The sequence below is a fragment of the Erinaceus europaeus genome, chromosome 11 (assembly GCF_950295315.1).
Source record: "Erinaceus europaeus chromosome 11, mEriEur2.1, whole genome shotgun sequence".
Classification (NCBI taxonomy): domain Eukaryota; kingdom Metazoa; phylum Chordata; class Mammalia; order Eulipotyphla; family Erinaceidae; genus Erinaceus; species Erinaceus europaeus.
In genome coordinates this window covers 1,091,537-1,116,883 of record NC_080172.1, presented here as the reverse complement: position 1 = coordinate 1,116,883, position 25,347 = coordinate 1,091,537, and the positions used below count along the sequence as shown (strand labels likewise).

Below are 25,347 nucleotides of genomic sequence, written 5' to 3'. Positions count from 1 at the left end.
AATAGAGCAGATGAGAATAGGGGTCTTTTGTGGGAAGAAGCTAGGAAGTCTGTTTTAGGAACGCTCTGAGGAACCCATGACTTTAGTAAACTTTTTCCTGAGCCTGACAGCTAACATTCAGGTGGGCTAAAAGTATTGTCTGGAAAGATGGTGTCAGAGTCGAGACTAGAACTAGAAATCTGTTCCCCACCTGCAGGGGAGTCACTTCACAGGTGGTGAAGCAGGTCTGCAGGTGTCTGTCTTTCTTTACCCCTCTCTATCTTCCCCTCCTCTCTCCATTTCTCTCTGTCCTATCCAACAATAATAACTACAACAATAAAACAACATGGCAACAAAAGGTAATAAAATAAAATAATCAAAATAAAATAACTAGAAATCTGAATTAGGGCAGAGGTAGCTCCCAAACATGAGGAAAGTATGTAAGTACCGTTAATTGTTAATCTCACGGATCTGACCCAGGGCCCAGGTCTGTTCCTATTCAGCACAGGAGCCCATGTGCCCTCCGAGTCCCTGTCAGTCTGAGCTCACAGTCCATGGTCACAGCTGGGAACATTCTAGGCTGCTCTCATGTCAGGACCCGTCTTCCCTGAGGGGCAGAGCAGGCTGACAGCCTCCCTGCAGAGAGAGGGGCGGTTTCTTCTTCTGAGGTGTTGGCAAGCCAGGCACAGATTTCTGGGCAGAAGCTTCACACTTGGAAAGGGTAAGGAGCCCCAGCACTGCAGTGCCCGGCTGCCCCAGGCACACTTCTCCGCCTTGGCGGTTTTTGTAATCTGAATAAGGAAGTGGGCGGGGGCTTTGCTTCAGGCCACCTTTGCATCCACCGCCAGAAGGAAGGGCCCGGACACACCTGGTCTCCTTGCTCTCCAGCAGCTTCTTTCAAACAGCAAACACAGCTCAGCCTGTGAATTTCCACCCCAATGGCCGGCCTGCTTTTAAGGAACCGGGGACCACTTGATAGTTGAGGTAGAGGGGGGCCCTCTGAAAGAGGAAAGCCACTAAAATGACATCTCGGTCCCAAGGGCACATTTACTCCGCACATGATCCCCTGGGCATAGTGTCGCATGGCGGGGAAACAGGAGAGGACTCCGAAGGTGGATAATGGAGTTTAAAGTGAGCACTGAGGAGTGGCCGGGCAGCCGGAGCTTGTGCGCCAGCTGGGCCCTGAGCCGGGAGCTCGGCTGTGGAGGGAGCTGGCCAGGCGGAGCGGCCCTGGAGCCCTGCGCAGCCCCCCTTTGGGGAGAGATACGGGCTTTCAGAGACTCTCTGAGCACTTTTCTTTTCTTCCCTCCCTCCCTTCTTCCTTCCTTCCATCCTCCCCCCTTCCTTCCTTTCTTTTTTAAAGGAAAATGCTGGCAAAGTGCTGAACTGGGAAGCTAATTTAATTATAGTCTCTGATGAAGCACATCACAAAACTGAGCCATGAATCAGAACTGGCAGGAATATTTATAAAAATATGATTCCCAAAGGCCATCCTGAACTTGCCGAGTCAGTCCCCCACATGCCCCCCTGTCCCCGAGAGGGGAGGCAAGAGTGTCAACAGTTCATGCCCAAACCCTTCTTATGATATGACTGCAGAGGTGCCATTTTGAGGACTGATTTTTTTGTATTATTTTTATTTATTTATTGGCTAGAGACAGCCAGAAATTGAGAGGGAAGTGGGAGATAAAGATGGAGACAGAGAGACACCTGCAGCCCTGCTTCACCACTTGCAAAGTTTTCCCCTGCAGGTGGGGACCGGGGGCTTGAACCCGGGCCCTTGTGCACTGTAACATGTGCCCTCAACCAGGTGCGCCACCACCCTACCCCACCCCACCCCATTTTGAGAACTGAGATACTGCTTTCACCAGTTGAAAAGGGCCAGAACTGAGCACTTCTTTGCTTTCTGGTCTGTATCTTCTGCAAACATAGTCACTGCACCACAAAAGGTCCTTCTGTCTGTCCAAGGGAGACGGCACTTTGGAAATTCAGTGAGCTAAAGGAATCACATAGTTTTATCCCAAACCTGGTCTGTATAGCTGAGGGCACAGATCTTGCCCGGCTGAAATCACTAGACTGAGAGGCCTGAATTCCCATTTGAGAAACGGAAAACAAAAAATAAATCAAAGCACAAGTGTGCTTCCTTTTCTGTGGGGATTCTGCTACTTTCCGCTTGTGTTTCAGATCCTTCAGAGAGGTGGCAGGCTGAGAGGCAAAGGTGTAGGCTGGGGTTGAAGGGAGAATGGCCATGGGCTGTGGCTAATCGCCGGCTAGGCTCAGCTGGCGCCGGGCAGACACCTCCTCCCAGGTGGACTGGTGCTGTGAGCAAGGAGACACGAGGAACGCGAGACTCACGGTGGACCATCAGCATCCCTTGGCCTCCATATTGGGTCTTGACTGCAACATCATGGGAGGGGGACTGGTGCTGACACAGCCTGTTATTATGCTGCCTGGCAGGAGCGCATCGAGTTTCCTCATATTTCATGTGATCATTATGTGGTGGCACACCCGGGTAAGCACACAGAGTGCTAAGTGCAAGGATCTGGGCTCAAGCCCCCACCCCCACCTGCAGGGGGAAAGCTTCACAAGTAGTGAAGCAGGTCTCGAGGTATCTATTGATCGCCCTCTGTCTCCCCTCCTCCCTCAATTCTTCTCTGTCCTGTCCAATAAAATGGAAAAAATGACCACCAGGAGCATGGATTTTAAGTGCGGTCACCAAGCCCCAGCAGTAACCCTGGAGGCAAGAAAAAGAAGAACCTTCACTTCTTAAAGCTTTGCATATAATTTATGAACTAGGGTCCGTAAGCTTTGCATATAATTTATGAACTAGGGTCCATAATCTTTGGGTCCAGGGGCCAGAGGGAGCAGAGCAATCTGCTTAGAAGGACAAAGAAAACCCCTCACAGAAGATCAGTTCACCAAGGAAGGAAAAGCTCGTGACTTACCCTCCTCTGTATGTCCTTTCAGGACAAGTGCACATTGGCCGTATAAATCAAAGGCGGCGCCAGTGAGTGAGGGCTTGGAAAGACAAGATGAGTAGAGGAATCCTATCACTTTTAAGAAATGATTCTATCCCAGACCTACTGACCAGCTCTTCACAGCTGAGCAACACTGGACCTGGGCAGCATGGCCATTATGACATACTTGCAGCTAATTCCACTAGTGATCTATTGAATAAAGTCTAAAAATATGTTCGAAGTTCCCACTCATGGAAAGAAATGTCACATGATATGGATGTGCTAATTACAAGATAATTACAGGAAATACTGAAGGGTTGATTCATAGGGCAGTAAACATCATCTGGCTCTGGAAACTCATAATTACACGATGACCCTTTCCCATTCTTGTCTGATGCTCTTTCTCTGAGCAAAGCACAAAAGGGAGGTTCCTTGTGACCTTGTGGCCCAGAGTAAGTGGGGGGCCGCTTTCTGTCCCCTGTGACAGCATTGTGATGGGTCCCGCCAGCACCCAGCCCGGCCTCCTGCAGGGCTGCCGTCATGGCCACCAGTGCAATGACCACGACAGGATGAGATGGTGGACAGCTTCATGCTCCTGCCGCAGGCAGAAAGCACAGGCTCCCTCATCTCCAGGCCCCTCCAGTGTTGGCAGGCACCTTCTTCTCAATAGCCAGTCCCTGTCTACCCTTTATGGGTATCTGACTTCAAATTGTTCAAATACTTTTCTAGCAGAGTTAAAGGGCAAGAAAGAAAGAAAGAAAGAAAGAAAGAAAGAAAGAAAGAAAGAAAGAAAGAAAGGAGGGAGGGAGGGAGGGAGGGAAGGAAGGAAGGAAGGAAGGAAGGAAGGAAGGAAGGAAGGAAGGAAAAAGAAATAACTGGTAATACACCCACCACTGGTGGTGGTCCTTAGCTAATAACTGATGGACAGATGTAAAGACCCCGACTCCTTCCCATGATTCAGTCAACACACTGACTGTTTTCCAAACTCTCCTTCTAGAGTTTCCTTATCATTGTACCTTTTCTTGGCTTACTGGCGTTCCTGATCCCACTTTCCCATTTCCTCATCTCTCTCCCTCTTTCCCAGATTTCCTAGAAATAGCTCCTCCTAAAGCACTTTCTCGTGACTCTTTGAGCACTGCCTACTTTTAGGGATCTCAGCTGATGACAAGGAACTTAAGGTTGCTACCTATTTTGCTCAGTCTGTTGGTCGTGTTAGCCTTGACCCCCCTATCTCCACAACGGAAACAGACACACTGATCTGCTGTGGCTCTTGCAAACAGGCTAATGTGTGTGGAGTCAAGTCTTTGTTGTGGATTCCTCTTGTTAGTAGCTCTTTCCCCAAGGCCACACATCCTCAAGCTCTGCACCTGGCCACTTGGCCTACAGTGGAGGCCGGCAGGAACATTCATGGTCACACTGGAGAAGCAGGTCCAGGCTGCCTTTTGTTGGGAAATTGTGAGGATATGGTTGAGCTCGGCAGGGCTCACAAAGCACCCTGCATTCCTGATACTGTGGCCATTAGATAAAAAGAAAGGGAGAGATGTCGGGAAATTGTGAGGATGTGGTTGAGCTTGGCAGGGCTTGACCTGAGGAGTGCATCTATCATGTCAGTCTCTCTCTCTACTGAGAGGTTGAACAAGAAGGGACAGGAGTAACCCCAAAGGTTTGCCCCGTCTTATCAGACTCCCTGCCTCACAAAACACCCTGCATTCCTGATATATGGCCATTAGATAAAAACAAAGGGGGAGATGTCGGGAAATTGTGAGGATGTGGCAGCGCTTGCAAAGTGCCCTGCATTCCTGATACTATGCCCTATCTACATAATCATTGTTTTGCCTGAAAGATCCCCACCCATCCCATTCCTCTGATCTATCTTCTTTCTACCCTCAAGACCCTCCCTACCTGCAGGGTATTATTAATCCCACCAGTTAAAACCCTTGCAACAGTTGCTAAGGACGTTTCTACCTTTCCAGTCCCTTTTGCCTTTCTCTGCCCCTTTCCTAGCCATTTCCATTTCCCTTAGTTCCATCTGCTCTATTTCTACCTTTGGGTTCCTGTTTATAAAACAGTTTGTCCTGCTTTATATCTTACTGATTTTCAGCCAGCAAGTTGCTACCATGATGCCATCCTGACTTCCCTGGGCAGACGACCTCACCAACATGTCCTGGAACCTCCTCTCTCCAGAGCTCTGCCCCACTAGGGAAAGACAGAGACAGGCTGGGGGTGTCCACCTGGGTCCACCTGCCAACACCCATGTCCAGTGGAGAAGCAATGACAGAAGCCAGAACTCCCACCTTCTGCTCCCCATAAAGAATTCTGGTCCAGGCTCCCAGAGGGATAAATAATAGGGAAGCTTCCAATGGAGGGGATGGGACACAGAGCTCTGGTGGTGGGAACTGTGTGGATCTGTGCCCCTGTTAGCTTATAGTCTGGTTAATCATCACTAAATCACTAATAGAAATTGTTACAAAAAATGTGATATCATGTCATCTCAGTTCTGCTTTTCTTCTTGCTTCCCTCCACTTCCTTTCCCAAAACATCACTTCTGCATCTTCTGTTTGCTCCAATTCCATTCTTTCAGTACTTGAGCCAAAGATGTATTTATTTTCTCATTTTTTCAAACTTCTTCTCTCATCTGTATCTTCAGCATGATGGCCTTCAGCTCACAAAGCAAATATGTTGTTGTTCATGTATTAGATGTGAAGAGTTCTGTCCTGTTATTAAGCTAGCATGAGCAGAAAAGGTCACGAGGAGATGGTGTGATGACTGAGGTGCCCATGAAGAGTCCATTGAGAAGTCTGGAGTTGTTATGTTGTAGGACACTGACTGTATGATGATTCTTTCCCTTCTTGAAGCTCTTACAGCCGGCTCCAGGTAGACCTCCTGGGAGTAGGTAATTCATTTACCTTGTTTTAATTTCATGCCTAACATACAGATAATTTGAGTCTTAGAGAACCACATGCTTACAGCGTGTCTGAAAGGAAAGAGCTTTCATCTTCTGTAAGTGGGTAAGACCCCCATGGGAATTTCAGATGAGATAAGGACATTGACGAAAACATCCTTGACAGGACAGTGCTCTCATTCTCATTATAGTCTAGGTGCAGTCAAAATGAAAGGACCTCCCCCTAAAGTTGGCTAAGGATTCTTGAGTGAAATGAATTGTGGTGCACCTGTCAGCCTGCGGTGGCTGCTCTGGCCCTGGGCCAGGTGATGGCAAGGCGGCCGTCCCACTGGGAGCGACTCCCGTCCTTGGCCACCTTCCTATTCATGCCATACCAGCCTTTACCGTTTCACAGTCAGTGTGGTATGATTCGTGTTAGGGCAGGGCCATGCCTGCTGCTGTTTGCCTGCCACTGTATTTGCAGTGCCTCGACCAGAGCATGTGGTGCATGTTTAAGATACATGACTTAAAAAAATATTTTTATTGATTTATTATTGGATAGAGACAGAGAGGAATTGAGAGAGGAGGAAGAGATAGAGAGGGAGAGAGACAGAGAGACACCTGCACACCTGTTTTTATGAAGAGAACACAGTGACTTCTAATGAGGTCAGTTCAAATGTTTGCAGATGTAGGGGTAAGTTGAGTCTTTTATCTTACTTCACAGCAAGAACATAGACCTCAGACTCTACCAGATTTTATCACGTTGAAATCCTTTATGAATGTAGCTTGGTGTTAAGAAAAGTAGCAACACCCTTTCCCCCAACTTGTAGTAGGCTAAAGATGTAGACACCAGCGCCAGTTTCATGTCAAAGTCTTTAGAGCTAACCAGGTGATCAGTGTTGGACTCCCAGGCCCCAGCAATGTGACTACACACACACTGACAACAATGGAGGTGAGTATAGCAAGTGATCGCTGGCCCACTGTCCAGCTCGCAAAGAAATTGCTTAGATGAGGGCTATAAAATGCTAAATGAAAAATTCTCTTTCTTCTAAAATCTTCAAAATTCCTAGCTCTTTTTCATCTTTGGAAATTAGGAGAAGCTAAGGCTTGGACTGAAGCCACAAGCTGAGTCCTTCCATCCTAGTCTCCTGTCTCCTTGCCTCTCAAGGCCTCCAAGCCCAGTGCTAATAGGTTGCATATGGCGCTAACTGAACCTCTGTTCTTGCCCTACCATCAGCTCTGCCAAGACTCCCTGACTTTCAGTATGTCTCAGCCGTTCCTGGCTCTGCTTTCATGTGATCTGAAGCACTCTCATATGAAGCAGGACGGTCTGCAGTGCAGCTCTGTGGAAAATGTGAAACATCAGGCATGAGATGTATTTTTCAAATCTGGATTCTGTAACCAAAACTTGGCTTGTTTGCTGTCTGGCTGATAAGGACGAATGAAAGATGAAAACTCTGCTTGGCTGTCTCCAAGAGAGGGTCCGGGCATTGATCTTAAAAGGGACGTTTCAGATTAAAGAAGTGATTCAACTGGACCACCCCATTTGCTACCTATGGGTAACCTTTCCTACAGTTGGAACTGTCTGATACTCAGATAGTCTAGGAGCTGGAGAATGGGAGGGGTCAGGTGCAGAGTGACCTGATCTCAGACTCCAGAGAAGCTAAGGCCTGGGAGAGGACCGAGTATGTTCTTTCTGAGGCAGGAAGCCTGTCTGTCCGCTGTGTCCCCAGAGATGGGAGAGGTGCTCTAGCTGGGGGGGGGGGGGGGGGGAAGGTCTCATTCATCTTCACCAGGCAGGTCTACAATTGTTTTAACCTACAGCTAAGTTCCTTCTTTCTTTCTCTCTCTCTCTCTCTCTCTCTCTCTCATTTTTTCTCTCCTTTCTTTTTTATTTTTTTGTAAAAGTTTTTTTTTTTTTTTTTTTGCTGTTGACCCTTTGTGATGGGTAGGATTGAGCAGGGAATTTTCATTAGTCTGTGGTGTGTCTGCTTTCCCTCTGTGGAGGCAAGATGTCATCCTGTCATGTCTGTTCAGAGTTTACTAGCCTCTTGCTGATTACTCTTTACAGACCCCCACAAGGGAGCTGGGGCCTGTGAGCACGGCCCCAGACACACGGCAAGCTCGCGCTTAGCTGACTAGCCCGAGTTGGCGTGGGCCTTCTTTTCTCCTGACTCTTTTGCATAGTGTGTGGGATGGTTGTTTTTATGTAAAATATATTTTCTGTGACTCATACATGTTTCTACATATTTTTTATTATTTCTTTATTGGGGGATTAATGGCTTACAGTCGATGGTGAAATACAATAGTTTGTACATGCATAACATTTCCACCTAGAAATACAACCCCCAATGGTCCTCCTCTGCCATCATGTTCCAGGACCTGACCCCCCTCCAACCTAGAATAGTTTACTTTGGTGCAAATGTTTATACATGTTTAATCATCTTATAAAAATCACAAATTTTGACCCTGACCAATAGAAAGAAAAACAAGTGCACTGCTTACTCCATGCCTGCACTGTGAATCCACTACTCCTGGAGGCCATCTTTCCATCTTGTTGCCTTTGCTGTTGTTACTGATGTCTTGTTGGATAGGACAGAGAGAGATGGGGAGAGGAGGGGAAGACAGAGAGGGGGAGAGATAGACAGACACCTGCAGACCTGCTTCACCGCCTGTGAAGTGACTCCCCTGCAGGTGGGGAGCCGGGGGCTCAAACCGGGATCCTTATGCCGGTCCTTGTGCTTTGTGCCATGTGCGCTTATCCCAGTGAGCCACTGCCCGGCCCCCCATAAACCTCTTTAACATGCAATGTATTCTGATTTATTTTATAAAAAACGTAGTCAAAGGGTTAGGGAGATAGCACCAGGGTAGCAGGTAGGGCTATCATGTAAGAATCCCAGGTTCAGTCCCCTGAGCCATCAGTAGCCAGAGCTGAGAGGCACAGTGGCAAAAATAAAAGGGGGCTATACAAGCTATGATCTCACCACATGGTGAACACCACATGGACGGCATGACTCACTGAGGGTTGTTCAAAGCACTGTGCTATCATGGCTGACTTCAAAGGACCAATGGGACGTTGAATCAGAATCTTTCCTACTCTGCTGAAAGTAATGGTGTGGTTCTCAACTCCCTGATATGAAAATCACCCATTCTACCTGGCAGACTTTCAGGACCAGGTAAGTCCTGCCTCCTGGTCTCCACGTCTTTATTTGATTTCTTTGTCTCTCTCTCTCTCTCTCTCTCTTTCTTTTAACTCTTGACTATGGGCTGAACTCACTGACTGACCATTAGTTAACAGAATACAGAGCAGCTGATAGAACCCATTTTCTGTGACTAACTCACAGGTGGCTGGCCGATTGCCCTTCTCACACTCTCACTTAGCATCTTCTGGTTCTCCTCTCAGGCTTTCTCTGATAAGCGACTCAAGAAAAGCCCAGAGAGTAAGGGACTGGGTCTAGGGCTCCCTGTCATTTTTATTCCTAAGCACTGTTTTACTACAGAAGCATTCCAGTTGAGAGTATTTATAAAAAGACTATGTTTGATGATTTTACTGGAGAAAAATGTTTTCGGAAGCCAGCAGAATAGAGACATGTAGGATGTACATGGTCCAGCAGAGGCTATGATGGGCGTATTTCTGAAGGCTCGGTGTCACAGTACTTGCTCGTGGCCTCTGCCTCCCACCTGCAGTCACTTCCTGAGTGGTCTCAGCTGTCTTCTGGGTCTTAGTAGTAATACCCCAGTGCTGATAAGCATCCACAGATATGTCTCACGTCTGGAACACTTCCTTGGATTTCAGTTGTCACTCCAGCCCACTCACCATCTACATTTGGATGTCTTAGCATCTCAAACTTAATACATCAGTCTTCAAATTCTCACCCTTCCTACTCTACCAGATGAAAAGAAAAAGGTAATTCTACCCTTTGGTGCTCAAGCCAAACTTAAAAAAAAAAAAGAAAGAGAAAAGAAAGGAAGAAGGAGTTATTCTTGGAGTTATTCTTGATACCTGTATTTCTTTCACAGCTGCACCTAATCCATCAGCTGAGTCCCATAAATGGCTCCGTTAAAATAATGGAGGATCTGGCTGGAGCCTTCAGCACCCTACATCTCTGGTCTCTCTGCTCTGCCTCTGCCTCTGGACAGTCCATTCCTAGCGCAGCCGCAGCCTCCAAGGAGACCTCCCAGTAGAAGCTAATTCCCATCGCCTCTGCTCGCGACACTTCAGTGCCTCCATGTCACTTGAAGTAAAGCTTCCAAACGCAGCACCTGATTCCAGCTACTCACCTGTCCTTGGCCGCCATAATCTCCCCTCTTCCTCCTCCAGTGAAGCCGACTCAGTCTTCGCGTCTCCATGACTGAGGCGAACGTCTTTTTCTTCCACGACCTGCGTGCCTCACACACTCCGCTTTTCAGGTCTTTGCCAGACACTCGTAGGACTTGCTGCCTAACCGTTTCTGTAAATCTTAATTCCCCGCTCTGCGAAGGCTCCCCCCACTGCACTCACTGTCTTCTCTGTATCCAATCCTGCTACTGTAGGATGCCTGCCCCGAAGTGGCAAAGCCCAGGTCTGCCTCCCAGCACTGTGGCTGAGCTCCACAGGGGAAGACCATCAATCTGTATCCGCAACGCCCATGAGTTCTTGTCGGCTCAGGCATTACTATTAGCCAAGTGCACTGGAGCACTCCCTTTTTTTCAGCACTTTCTTTTCTTTTCTTTTTTTTAAATGTTATTTATGTTCCACTTTATTTGAGGGCAAATGATGATTTACAAGGCAGCCATTGTCACATGAGTACAGTTTGATGTCTGCACGACAAGTGTGTGTGAGCCCCACTCCCCGCCTGATGCCTCCTCCACGCCTTGCCCTGAGCACCAAACACTTCTCAGCCTGTCTGCCTCCCACCTGGCAGGCTAGTCTGTGCCAGCCTGTGTTTTCCCTTCCTCCCTTTGTTTATTCACCTAGTCATCCCTGAGCACCAGAAGCTCAAAAGTTTAGCATCAAGACTAATCTCGGGAGTCGGGTGGTAGTGCAGCAGGTTAAATGCAGGGGGCGCAAAGCGCAAGGACCGATGTAAGGATCTCTGTTGGAGCCCCGGGCTCCCCACCTGCAGGGGAGTCGCTTCACAGGCGGTGAAGCAGGTCTGCAGGCGTCTGTCTTTCTCTCCCCCTCTCTGTCTTCCCCTCCTCTCTCCATTTCTCTCTGTCCTATCCAACAATGACGACATCAATAACAACAATAATAACTACAACAACAATAAAAAAGAACAAGGGCAACAAAAGGGAAAACAAATAAATATTAAAAAAAGACTAATCTCCAGAGAGACAGAGAACAGTTACTCTTTTTGTCTTTAATTCAAAGCACAATTGTGTTAAGTCTAATTTCCTTTCTGGTTATCCTTCTCTCGTTTTGCGTTTGTCTCACACACTGCTGGTAACTCGGATGCCCGAAGGGAAAAAAAAAAAAACGTCTGGTATCTGCATGGTCTGAAAGAATTAGAATAATTTAATTCAACAGAGATCTCTCCCGTGATTAACAAACGTGGCACTTCTGCATGCAGGAGGCATGAATGCACGTGTGCGAAGCCAGTTAGTCACAACAAGGAATAATAAACCTTTGAGAAGGAAGCTTTAGAAACATTTTGAAATCTGACTCATCCTCAGACTTTGAGGAATCCTCCCAAGACCCCCTCGCTGTTAGCTTGGAGCAGCTGTTTCAGAAGACCTGTGCTTTCCCTAGGCAAGGCTGTTTATAAATAATACTAGCATTGATTAATATCCAATGATCTGCACGGATAACGGAAAGGAATGCTACAGTGAGAAGCCAACAGCCACGGACACGGCTGCCGCATTCCTTCTTGGCGTCATTATGCGCCAAGGGGGAGCAAAGGCCTGCTCGCTGACTTAGAGACGGGGTCTGATCACTACTTGGAGTTTCTTGGCACGTGCTCCTTTGGGGCTTAATCTTCTGAATACTTGAATGTAATTACATGTGGTTTCTTGAAAGAGCCTCAAACAAAGCAAATCATTGAAGGAATGTTCCCCAAAATGGATCATTTAGAGGAACGAAAACTTAGTCCCTGTGGAGCGGAATGTATCTTTAAGGAGACGTTCTTGTAAGTTGCTGGAATTTTCACAGCACAAGAGATAATAATCCTGTGAAGTCAGATTTCTCCTGACTCATGGTATATGAACGGACCAAACTGTTGCTTACCAATAGTTCTCTGTGGTGTGACAAAGCAAAAATCCACACTGAAAGCATGCAGCCAGACCTCAGTTGCTGAAGAGCTGAAAAAAGAGAGAGAAGGGGGGGGGGAAGAGAGAGAGGAGTGGGCATGGAGATGGCAAGTCAACTCTATGAAAGCTGACTTAGTAGAGGGGGCATAATGTCACAGGGCTAGTGCAGCTGTTTTGAAATGTATAGCTTCCTTTCTGACCTCTGTCTTAATAATACTAATATCTCAATATTTACTGACTATTTCTATGGCCCAGGCACATGAAGTTCTAAGAGATGAGCATATTGTCATTATCATTTCTATTTTACATAAGAAAAAATGGGGAACTTGGGGCTGGCACACCTAGCTGAACACACAAAGCACAAGGACCCGGGTTCAAGTCCCCGGTCCCCACCTACAGGGGGGAAGCTTCATGAGTGGTGAAGCAGAGCTGCAAGTGTCTCTCTGTCTCTCTCTTCCTCTCTATCACCCCCTTCCCTCTTGATTTCTGGCTGTCTGTATGAAATGCATAAATAAATAAAGTAATTAAAATATTTTAACGAATGTTGAAAAGCTCACCAGACTTCAGGTATAGTTTCACAAACATACACGCCTACGTAGCTGTATCAGCCTCGGGAGCCCTTGTGCCCCAGGCGTCTGTGCCGGTAGCCGAGGCTTCACTGCGTCTGAAGCATCTTCCCTGCAGGCGGGGAGTGGAGGCCGGACCTAGTCCTTGCACATGGCGGCATGTGCGCTCGACCAAGTGAGCCCCCACTGCCCGCACCCCATTGCCTTGGCCGACTGGGACTTGCTCTAGCTATGCTTCCAGCCTATAAAGGTGACATGAGACATGGTTTCCTTTGCCAACCAGTCTAATGGAAACAAACAGAAGTATTCCTCCAGTTCCTTAAGAACTCAGGGGCAGTGGGCTTTCCCAGTGTGTCTACAAAGCTACTCGTTTAGTTAGGAGTTCAGCTTTGTGCCTCTTTAAGATGTCTGATACGGGGGCAGAAAGAAGGAAAACTCAGGTGTTATGGTGCTCACCCCCTCCTTCCATTAAATTTAAAACAAATATTTAAAAGCTGACTTATAAAGAGTGGATTCATACATGTGTAAGGCACCACACACACACACACACACACACACACACACACACACACACACACACACGAGTCTCTAGAATGCGTCCTTATCAAAACACCTCCCCACTGCCGTCCATTGCACCTTTTTTCACCCCTGCCCCCACATTGCCCTTTGGTAAGCTCAGTTCTGAGACCAGTCTAGGGTTTTGGTTTGGTTTGTTTTCATGTGTTTTATTCCTTTGCTTCTTTTTTTTTTTTTTAAAGAAAAAATATTATTGATTCAGTACATTTTATAAGAGCCTAAGATTCTGTTAGAGTTCTACACTGCACCTTTGCCAAGGTCCTGTGGACTCCTCCTCCCTCCCCCAACCTCTGCAGTTCTCACAGACCCCTGGAGCTTGGAGACGCTCTGTTTTATGTATGTATGTATGTATGTATGTATGTATGTATGTATGTATGTATTGCCTCCAGGGTTATTGCTGGAGCTCGGTGCCTGCACTATGAATCCACTGCTCCTGGAGGCTATTTTTTTCCTTTTGTTGCCCTTGTTGTTATTATAGCTGTCGTTATTGCTATTGTTATTGCTGTTGTTGTTGTCGGATAGGACAGAGAGAAATGGAGAGAGGAGGGGAAGACAGAGAGGGGGAGAGAAAGACAGACACCTGCAGACCTGCTTCACCGCCTGTGAAGCGACTTCCCTGCAGGTGGGGAGCCGGGGGCTCGAACCGGGATCCTTATGCCGGTCCTTGTGCTTGTCACCACGTGCGCTTAACCTGCTGCGCTACCGCCCAACTCCCTGGAGACAGCTGTATTACTCTTTTTTTGTTCCTCCCAAGTCCATATATTTTAATTATTTCTGATCCACAAAATAACAAAAGCATCTGGTAGCTGTCTTTTACCTCCTTTCCCCTTTCATTAATAGTCACCTCCAGTGTCGTGGACGGAAACAGGGTCATCTTTCTTATTCGCATTGGATATATATCCAAAGGCCTCTTTATCTAGTTGTCCACCAGTGGATATTTCAGTTCCCTCCCTTTTTGCTGTTGTAGATAATGAAGTCATGAACAGGAGGAGGAAGATTCTGCGCATTCTAGGTCTGAGCCCCTCTGGGACCCTCTCTCCCTGCACCTGTGTCGGTGGCCACGTCGACTCCATGTTTCCTAGTGTTTGCTGTCTGGCTGACTTGACTGCAGATTCAGGTGAGGTGCTAAGGTCCCCTGCTCCTCCGACACTGTGGTCTCGTCTACTTTTTCATTTGGCACGCATCTGTTGATGAGTGTTAAGACCTTTTGATAGAGGGATCCATTGATAATTACATAATGTGTATCCCTTTTGTTTTTTTAACTTGAAGTCTGTTTTGTCTGATGTAAGTGTGGCTGTCCCTGACATTTTTAGGCAATTATAATAAGTACCTGGTTGTTTTCCAGCCTTTTGCTTTGAACCTGTGTTTGACATTGAAACTTGAGTGGGTCCCCTATAAACAGCAGAAGGTAGGATTTTATTTTTATGATCCCTCCTATAAGTTAGGGATGTCTGATTAGTGAATTCAAGTGATTGGTGATATTATGTGTGTCTGTTCTAGTTTACAGTGACTTTTTCTTTTTTAAAATCATTGTTGTTTTCTTTATTTATTGGATGGAGACAGCCAGAAATCGAGAGGGAGGGAGAGAGACAGAGAGACACCTGCAGCCCTGCTTCACCACTCGTGAAGCTTTCCCCCGGCAGGTGGAGACTGGTGGCTCAAACCCGGGTCCTTGCGCGTTGTAACATGCTCGCTCAACCAGATGCGCCACCATATGGCCCTGTAACTTTTTTTTTCTGAGTGAATTCTAGGCGTTTTGCAATGTGTCTCTGTTTCCTTATTGTCTCCTCTTGTGGTTTGATATCTGCCTTCCGTATTGCGCTCAGGGCTCATGTCTCTTCTAGTTTATTGCTCTCAAGTCTTGAGGTTGCCATGCCAACCACATCTAACTCCACAGCCTGTTTTAACTTGAAGGTGAGTGGACCGGACCGCGAGGTGGTTCACCAGGGAGCCCACCTGCCCACCTGCCTTGCCGCGCACACGACTCAGGTTCCAGTCTCAACCCCCCACAAAGCCAGGGCAAGCCGTGGTGCTGTGCTGTCTCTCTGTCTCTCTGTCTCACTGTGTACTGATCTGGAACAGAGAAGCCCTGGTAATCACATACGAAAACCACAAATTGGATTCAGGTGACTTTCAAGTTCGTTTCAAATGCCCCTATTATCACTTGACCTCTCTCATCATTTTAAATTCTAGGTACCACACTACTTCCAACTGATGTTTCTTTTTAATTTTTTTTATTATTCACTTTATTTATTTATTAGATAGCAATAGCCAGCAATATAGAAAGAGATAAGAGAAACAGAGAGACACTTGAAGCCCTGCTTCACCACCTGTGAAGCTTCCCCCGTGCAGCTGGGGGTCAGGGGCTGGAACCCGGGTCCTTGTGCACGGTCACGTGCTTTCAAGCAGGTGCACCACCACCTGGCCCCTTGATGTCTATCTACCTTGTGTAGATTTCCTGACTCCAATGACACCCTGCAGAACCGAGCTGCTCGGCTCTCGGCCCTTGGGGTCTCCCTCCGCTGAGCTCTCTGCTTTCTTTCTTTTTTTTTTTTTTTTGTATTTTTAAAAAAATTTCCCTTTTGTTGCCCTTGTTTTATTGTTGTAGTTATTATTATTGTTGTTGTTGTTACTGATGTCGTCGTTGTTGGGTAGGACAGAGAGAAATGGAGAGAGGAGGGGAAGACAGAGAGGGGGAGAGAAAGACAGACACCTGCAGACCTGCTTCACCGCCTGGGAAGCGACTCCCCTGCAGGTGGGGAGCCTGGGGGCTGGAACTGGGATCCTTCCTCAGGCCCCTGCACTTTGCGCCACCTGCACTTAACCCGCTGCGCTGCCACCCGACTCCCAGCTCTCTGCTTTCTTCAAGCTTCCCCACTGGCACAGGAGATGGTGCTGGGGCTGCACGCAGCCGGGGAGACCTCTTTCTGTGTTGCTGCTTGATTGCCTGAGGTGAGACTCTACTCCACTGGTTTCTCCCCAGGCTGCACCCTAGCACCACCCGGAGAGTTCAAAGCTAGCACTGCCCCAGCCCCACAGCAGTGTCTGCAGCTGCAGCTGGGATGGTCCTCCCAAGGCTCTCCAGGAGGCCCTGACACTGGCCAGCACTCAGCTAATGATTCACTCGCTCCTGGAAAGGCAGGGAGGGAGAGAACCAGTCACACTCCACAAGTTTCTCCCCCCCCCCCCGGGCCAGATGTGTGCAGCTGAGGGACCCTGCCCCTAAAAGACTTTATTTTATTCTGGAAACATCCACTGGCTGCAGGGTACCCTCCACCCTCACACAGTCAGTGTTTCCTGCAAACTCTGGGAGTCAAGCTCCTCAAAAACACGATCCATTGCATGATCCAGTGCAGCTGGGTTGGGCTGCACTGGCAGAGTTCACATGCCTCCATGCTCAGGTTGCTGGGCAGCTCAAGACCCTGGTCGTCACCTGCAAGGGGAAAGCTTCACAGCCGCTGAAGCAGAGCTGCTTGTGTTTCTCTCTCTGCCCTTCTCTCTCTTTAGAAAAAATTTTAAATTTATTTTATTATTGGATAGAGAAATTAAGAGGAGAGGGGGAAATAGAGGAGAGAGACAGAGAGACACCTGCAGCCCTGCTTCACCACTCATGCAGTTTTCCCCTGCAGGTGGGGACTGGGGGCTTGAACCTTGTTCTTGCGCACTGTGATGTGAGTTCTTAACCAGGTGTGCCACCATCTGGTTCCTTCTCCCTCCTATTCTCAATTCTCTTCTTAATTTCTCTCTCTTTTCAAAAAAAATTTATTATCTTTATTTGACAGAGACAGACAGAAATTGAAGGGGAAGAGAAAGAAAGGGAGAGAGACAGAGAGTTACCTGCAGCCCTGCTTCATCACTTGTGAAGCTTTCCCCCTGCCGATGGGGGCCAGGGGCTTGAACTTGGATCCTTGTGCACTGTAATGTGTGAGTTCAACCAAGTGTGTCAAGTTGGATCTCAGATGTTGTAATCTGCTCATCCTAGGTCCCATAAAACTTAGTACTTTGCATCTCTACTGGTGCTACTGCTGGGTTACGGCAATTATGGGCAAATCTGTTTCCAGACCTGCCTCTGCAGGTTGAACTGTACGTAACACCATGGGGGTGAGGTCGTGCTGCGCCTGGCCAAGCACACATCCCAGTAAACAAGGGCCTGGGTTCACACCTGGGGAAACAGGTCTCTCTGCCTCTCTCCCTTTCTATCTCCTCTCCCTCTCAACTTCTCTCTGTCTCTACCTAACAAGTAAAAATTAAAAAATAATAAAGCTGAATGACTTGAATTTAAAAAAGAGAAAAGAGATATTTTTTTTGAAGAAGATAGCATCAAGGAACAGACTCTGTCCCTGGGTGGGACCCACCTGCTGGGCCACGATGGTGGGTGCAGGGGGCCGTGTTTTCTGGTGGGCGCAGGAGGCCGTGTTTTCTAGTGGGCGCAGGAGGCCGTGTTTTCTGGTGGGCGCAGGGGCTCGTGTTTTCTGGTGGGCGCAGGGGCTCGTGTTTTCTGGTGGGCGCAGGGGGCCGTGTTTTCTGGTGGGCGCAGGAGGCCGTGTTTTCTGGTGGGCGCGGGGCCGTGTTTTCTGGTGGGCGCAGGAGGCCGTGTTTTCTAGTGGGAGCAGGAGGCCGTGTTTTCTGGTGGGCGCAGGGGGCCGTGTTTTCTGGTGGGCGCAGGGGGCCGTGTTTTCTGGTGGGCGCAGGGGGCCGTGTTTTCTGGTGGGCGCAGGGGGCCGTGTTTTCTGGTGGGCGCAGGGGGCCGTGTTGTCTGGTGGGCGCAGGGGGCCGTGTTTTCTGGTGGGCGCAGGGGGCCGTGTTTTCTGGTGGGCGCAGGGGGCCGTGTTGTCTGGTGGGCGCAGGGGGCCGTGTTGTCTGGTGGGCGCAGGGGGCCGTGTTTTCTGGTGGGCGCAGGGGGCCGTGTTTTCTGTCTAACACAGGAGCTAAAGTTCTGGGAGCCTCTTTCCTTTGAGGGCCAGTGTGCCCACGGTTGGCAGATGTTCGCACTTCAAACAAGCAAGGAGCAGCTTCAGAGTCTCAGAGTGGACCCTGTGTGCCGTGCTGAGCAGTGTGCTGCGACCCGGTGACACTGCTCCAGCTGTCGCCCCCATGTCAGGGCTGATAAAGGCGGGTCCTGGCAAGGCCATGCCAACTCCTCCAGCTCACACACCTCTAGTGAGAAGCAAGCCGGATGTCTGGCTCCAAAGCTGATTCTGTCAAACCCATGTCTACAAGGCCTCGGTACTTGGTGCTGTGCTAGTCCAGTTCTTTCCACAATTACTGTCTTGCTTTAAGGATTTATTCTACTGATTTAACATGAGAAAGATGAGAGAGAGAGAGAGAGAGAGAGAGAGAGAGAGAGCAGAATACCACCCTCCTGCATGCAGTGTTTGTGACCATACCAGAGCCCAGACTTGCAAGCTACCCACTCTGCCAGCTGAGCTATCACCTTGTCGCTGTCACTGTTTCTCCCGCCTGCCCCCTAGAGCATGGTGTTATCTTCAAATCTCGGTGTTAACAGGCCCGGCTGTCATAACGTCCTGTCCATCCTCCCCCCAAGTGTAACCGACAGCACTGGCTGGGCCTCTCAGCCCCCAAGACAACCTTAGGGACTGTGAAAGCAGAGTCCGGACGGCCAGGAAACCAGCTCCCTTGACCAGCATCAGCACGCACGTGGCAGCTCTGATGTGACTGACCGGATATGTTTGCTGGCGGGTCCTGTCAGTCACCCACCATGACAACGTCATTCTTGGCAGGGCCCAGAAAGAGCATGGAGTGGCCGCAGCTCTCCTCGGCTGGCCAAGCCCAGTTAGGGCTCCTTGTCTTTCGTGATGCTGAGCAGACGTGACTGGAAAGTTCCCTGAGCTGCGCTGAGCTCCTCTACCTCTTGGGGTCCGAGTTTTTGTCTAGAAACCTAGTTTTTGTCACCAGCTGGTCTCCGTGAATCCCTTTGAAACCGCTCCCTGGAATGGGAGTTATAATGGAGCCCGAGAAAACTGATTCTTGGGGAGACAGACCTTTGTGCTGGACTCAAACCCCTGTGGGGAAGGTTAAAGCTCTTCTCTGTTTTAAAATTTCTTTATTAGTGATTTAATGATGAGCAAGATTATAAGGTAACAGCGGTACAATCCCACACAGTTCCCACCACCAGAATTCCCTGTCCCATCCCCTCCACTGGAGGCTTCCCTGTTCTTTATCCCTCTGGGAGTCTGGACCCAAAATCTTTATGGGGAGCAGAAGGTGGGAGTTCTGGCTTCTGTCATTGCTTCTCCGCTGGACATGGGTGTTGGCAGGTGGATCCACACCCCCAGCCTGTGTCTGTCTGTCCCTAGTGGGGCAGGGCTCTGGGGAGGGGAGGCTCCAGGACACATGGGTGAGTGCGTCTGCCCAGGGAGGTCAGGTTGACGTCATGGTAGAGTCTCAGCTTGGTGGCTGAAAAAGTATTAAGATATAAAGCAGAATAAATAGTTTAGTAATCAGGAACCTAAAGGTAAGAATAGAGTAGATGAGATTTGGGGTCTCTGTTTTGGAAAAAGGTAGCAGCTCTTCTAATATTGTCAGTTTCTCCTGGTTTGGGGACTGCCAAGAGGAATAGGAACAGAATTTGGGGAGGAGTAGCAGACATCAAAGGACACACCGGATTCTATCTAGCTTCAGGAAGGAAAACACATCCTCTTGAAGATAACACCTCTTTATTTTTCTTTGAACTTGTTGGATCTTGCTTAGACTAAGGACCTGGGGACACCCTACATCTCTCAGAGCGAAGACAGGTCAGTGTGGAGGTATGCACCAGGTAGGCCGAGGACCTCTCCCCAGCTGCCTGTCACATGATCTTGACGTGCAGCCCTGACTCGGGCCCTTTGGGGGACGTGCTTGTCCTGCTCCAAGAGCCCATAGAGCCCTGTCTGTGGTCACTCTGGGAGCTCAGAGGAACATTCGCTCCCTCCAATTCTGTAGAGAAGAACTCACTGCAGAAGTGTGGCAACTAGTCTGCAAGGAGTTTGGTAAAAGCTGGGATCCTTGGCCATGCTATTGCAAGTTGGATTTTTGTCAAGGGGATTGTAATTTCTACATTGGCCGGAAAAGTGTACTACTTAGCAAATCATGGAGAAATGAAGGTCATTTGTACAATAGTAAAGCCCTTCATTTTAGAGTTTCTGCAAAAATAATTCACTTCTGTGTTGCCAGTACTATTTACCCTGAGTGATTGTTCGCAGTTATTTTGCAGATTACTGGTGTGTGTGTTTTGATTTCTGGCATAGATGCTGTCTGGGAGACTTGGAAACTGAGTGAAATGTTGGTGAAACAGCCATTATTTTCTAGTTGATTTTTATGACAATCAGATCTCGTTACCATGGAAAAACATCCACCAGCTGGATTTTGCATTGGTCACTATTGCAAAGAAGGCTGGTCATTCTTTCCAGCTCCATAGTGAACAAGGACTCCGGTGTGCTCGCTCTACAGTGTTCTGGAACCGCTTAGTGAGCAAAGCAGATGAGTCTCTCCTCTCAGGGCACACTCTCTCGGAGGCGGAGGAGACAATAAAAAATAGACAAAAGACGGGCCAGGTGGCAGCTCACCCAGCAGAGCTCACACTCAGCCTGCCTAAGGACCTGAGTTCAAGTCCCTGATCCCTACTTGCGGGGGGCGGGGCGGGGGGCAGGGTTTCTGAAGTGCTGTAGCCATCCTGAAGGGATCGCTCCTCTCTGTCTCCCTCCCACCTTCTCTGTCTCTCACCCTCCACCAAAAAAAAAAAAAAAAAGGCCATTGGGAATAGTAGCATTGTCATGCTGTGTAAAAGCCCTAGTGAGAACACTGGTGGCAAATAAATATACGTGGTGAAGGAAAACAGAGTGGAGTATGTCCAGAGGTGACAAATGTGAAGGGCTGTGTAAATTAAAGTAGGAGATGGAGAGGGAGGAGTCAGGGCTGGAGGTGGTGGGACTCGGCCAGGAAGGCTTCTGGAAGAAGGAGGCGCTCTAAGAAGATTCTGAAAGAAAGGAAGGAGTAAGCCGCGTGGACAATGAGAACGAATAGTTCATAAGAGACAGCATCAAGTGGAAGGAGCCTGAGGCAAACAGTATAAAGAAAAGCTTGGGGGCGGGGGGGGCAGGTGGTGGTGCACCTGGTTAAGCGCAGGCTTTACAGTGTGCAAGGACCTGGGGTTCAATCCCCTGGTTCCCACCTGTAGGGGGGCAAAACTTCGCACGTGGTGAAGCAGGGCTGCAGGTGTTTCTCTGTCCTTCTCCCTCTCCGCCTCTTCCTCCCCTCTTAATTTCACTCTGTCTCTGCCCAATAATAAACAAATAAAATATATTTTAAAATAACTGAAACATTTTTAAGAAGGAAGGAAGGAGGGAAAGAAGAAAGGAAGCAAGGAAGGAAGGAAGGAAGGAAGGAAGGAAGGAAGGAAGGAAGGAAGGAAGGAAGAAAGAAAGAAAGAAAGAAAGAAAGAAAGAAAGAAAGAAAGGGAAAGAACGGCCTGTGGGACAGGGCTGTGGAGAGCTGTGGGAAGAGGCGTGAAGCAGCCAGACGCCAGGTTGCCCGGCCTCACAGGCTCGGCCCCACCTGCTTCCCCCCTGTTCTCCCACAAGCGTCTCTGCCTGGCCTCTTCCTGGGCACAAACACCTGCTCCCACACTCCCGGAGACTTGCTTCTCTTCCACCTCACGGCTGATTTCTCTGGCTACAGCCCTGGCTTAAGCTCCTTGCTGACACCTGGAGCCCTCAGTTCTGCAGGGGTCTTCTGGGGCTGCCAGGTTGGACCACATCAGCTCCTGTCAGTCCCCTCCTGGCCCTGAATTCTCCTAAGCAAGGTCACAGCCTCGGGGAGCTTCCTCTCTATCTGCTACACACTGAAAGAGTGCACAAGGAGTCCAAGAAAATACTTGTGACAAAGTGTCTCTGACTTTACATTTACAGCCTCAGGAACTCTATTAACTCTGAAGGTGGGGAGCGGGGGCTCGAACCCAGGCCTGTACACATGGTAACATGTGAGCTCAACCCAGAGAGCCATCGCCCGGCCTCTGATACAAGAATGATTTAAGCTAGAAATTGAGCACTACTAAATTTCAGAGCTTGCTCTGTCAGCCTTTCCTTGTTTGGTTATGGTTAAGAAATAATGCTTTTTCTCTTCAAGTCATTCTCAAGTCCCTCTGAACTTGAAGAACAAAATAGAGGCTTTTTAATTTTACTCCATAAGTGACTTTCAAACAATGAAAACATAAGACTCTAATGTTCTCTGTCTCTAGCAATAAAAAGGAAAATGAAAAACTGGTTGCCAGGAGCAGTGGATTCACTGTGCAGACACCAAACCCCAGCAATAACCTTGGTGGCAATAAAATAAAATAACAGTAATAGAAAAGAACGAATGAACCATGAGCTCAGCTGATATTATCTTCCCAAAGCTCTATCTACCTAGTCATGGAACCGTTCCTTTGTTATCTTACAATCTTCTTTTTTTTCATTATTTTATTATTTATTTTCCCTTTTGTTGCCCTTGTTTCATTGCTGTAGTCATTATTGTTGTTGTTGATGATGTCGTTGTTGTTGGATAGGACAGAGAGAAATGGAGAGAGGAGGGGAAGACAGAGAGGGGGAGAGACAGACAGACACCTGCAGACCTGCCTCACCACCTGTGAAGCGACTCCCCTGCTGGTGGGGAGCCGGGGGCTCAAACCGGGATCCTTACGCTGGTCCCTGTGCTTTGCGCCACGTGCGTTTAACCTGTTGTGCTACCGCCTAACCCCCACAGTCTTCTTAATCATTATTAAATCACTAATAAATTTTCTTTTAAAAAAAAGAAGTGGTGGCCAAAGAAAGGAGTGAAAGACAAACTTCCTAGTGAAAAAAAAAATAATGGTACCTTCCTCAAAGGGTCCTTTTGAAAAGTCTTGAGTTTATAAATAGTGACTAATTGAGCTCCAGGAAAATACACTGGCTCTGCGTCGGGTGATTTGCGTCTGCTCAGGAAGATGAATGGCGAATAGATGAGCCAAACGCTGTAGCCTAAATACTCGCTCCAGGACAACACTCAAGCTGGTTTTTTTTCAGAACACAATTCAAAACATTCCTCCCCACTGCCTCTCTCACTGCACATGACACGCTTCCCCTCCTCCCTCTCCAACAGGAGCCCCCAGAGTGACCTCACCTCTTTGACACATGCAGCTTTCTGATCCGTGAGAATCCTGAAAGGTCTTTCTGCTGGGCCTGCTCAAAGGTCTCCTAGCAAAGGCTTGCTGTGCCCACAGGGAGCCTGCCGCACTCACGCCCCCAGCCCTGGACCCCAGGCAGGGAGACGCTGGGACAGATCTTGACCCCCAGGCTTGTGTTTTTGCGAGGAACCTCTTACATTCCAGAGAGCTGTTGTTGTTGGGTAGGACAGAGAGACATGGAGAGAGGAAGGGAAGACAGAGAGGGGAAGAGAAAGACAGACACCTGCAGACCTGCTTCACCGCCTGTGAAGCGACTCCCCTGCAGGTGGGGAGCCGGGGGATCCTTATGCGGGTCCCTGTGCTTTGCGCCATGTGCGCTGGGCTGTGTGAAGGTAAGCAGCAAACAACTTCTCGGTGTGTGCACAGGAGACAGGTATCCGCTCCTAGCGCTGGGCAGAGAGCAGCTAGCAGCAGGGGCTGCCAACCAGGTGCGGCTCTAAGCAGTCGGGGGGCCCCGTGCAGCCTCCCACAGCAGCCCGTCCCCTGTGGCTGAGTCTAGGCCGTAGCGGACTGGGCAGAGCTCTCCTGAGTGCACGTGGATGTGGGCCGTGTTTCCTTGGATGCGGTGCTTCTTTCCCATGGCTGCTTCATGTAGATGGAATGGGAAGAGAACACCCTTCCCACCCTTCCTTTGTGGCAGCTCGGAGAACTCTCGAGAGAAAGTCAGAGAGCCTCTGGGGCACTGGTCCAGAGCAAAATCAAGCTGCCTTCTAGCTTACATGCGGTATGACTTCATGAGCTTTTATGGTCGCAAATAAGCAACATCCTGATCTTTCCGAGTTACAGCAAAGAGACTCGAGTTGAACAAAAGGCCTTAATCGCTTTTTATTTATTAAATCGAGACAGCTAGAAATTGAGAGGGGGAGGGGGAGACAGAAAGGGAGAGAGACAGAGACACCTGCAGACCTGCTTCACCGCTCATGAAGCTTTCCCACTTCAGGCAGGAACTGGGGGGCTTGAGCCCAGGTCCTTGAGTGTCGTAACACGTGTGTCCGACCAGGTGCGCCGCCACCAGGGCCCCCGAAGGGGTGTTAATATGAAGAAAGTATCGAGATAGTCAGGGGGATTTTAGAGAAGAAGAAAAAAGCAAATGCCAGAGAAACGAAGAAAAATGAAGGAGAAAGAAAACAAGCAGGAAGTGGCCGTGGAGCGAGTCTGGGAGCGTCGCGTCGGCCAGGCCGGAACTGCTCTAAGTGGCGGCTGGGATCTGCTTCCTGTCACAAACCAAGCTAGATGTCTATTTTGACACACATATCCTGTGTCTCTTGGCATGCAGTGGGTTCGTATCTCTCACCAGATTTACTGAAATCACGGAAAGTGGAGTGAGATGCCTCCTGCTGGTGTGTGTGTGGGGGTGCTAACACTTGGCCCTTAGCCCGTCGCACAAGTTTACAGCTTTGGATTATTTTTGTTTCTTGTGGTCCTGGAGGCGCTCTCTTATCAAACTTACATTCTCTGAGTAGCTGTGTGTCTGGAGGCATGTCAGCATTCACAGAACCCTGCTTTGATGCGAATAAAAATGGACACTCTTGGCCCAAGTGTTCAGGAAGCCCTGCAAAGGCTTCCTATGTCGTGTTAATTGTCTTTCACCCAGAATTCACTTCATTCAGCTTTGGAAAAACTTACCCTTTCAATAGGCAAGCCATCAAGCCCCACAGTGTGCCAAGCTTCCACACAGACAGCCTGGCATCTTTTCCTTTCTTTTTCTTGGTGACTTAATATTGATTCACAGAATTACAAGGTAACAGGGATACAACTCCACACTGTTCCCACAATCCCTTTCTGCATCCCCAATCCCTTTATTGGAAGCTACAGTGGTTCTCCCAAGGTCCCAGATATGGGCTGATTATTTTTTCTATAACTCTCTGTCTATATTTGTATATATCTGCCTGGCACCTCTCTCTTGCCTTTCACCGTAGGAGTTTCATATATATATATATATATAATTATTAACTTTATTTAGCT

General features: G+C 48.6%; 1 long non-coding RNA gene across 1 annotated transcript; it reads left to right on the top strand.

Moving 5' to 3' along the window:
• Positions 1 to 595: 595 nt before the first annotated feature.
• LOC132541183 (uncharacterized) lies at positions 596 to 19,376 on the top strand. Its single transcript, XR_009552354.1, has 5 exons — positions 596 to 700; positions 14,152 to 14,301; positions 14,530 to 14,592; positions 15,082 to 15,310; positions 18,187 to 19,376. It is a non-coding gene; the product is annotated as an uncharacterized LOC132541183 (long non-coding RNA).
• The last annotated feature ends 5,971 nt before the right edge of the window (positions 19,377 to 25,347 follow it).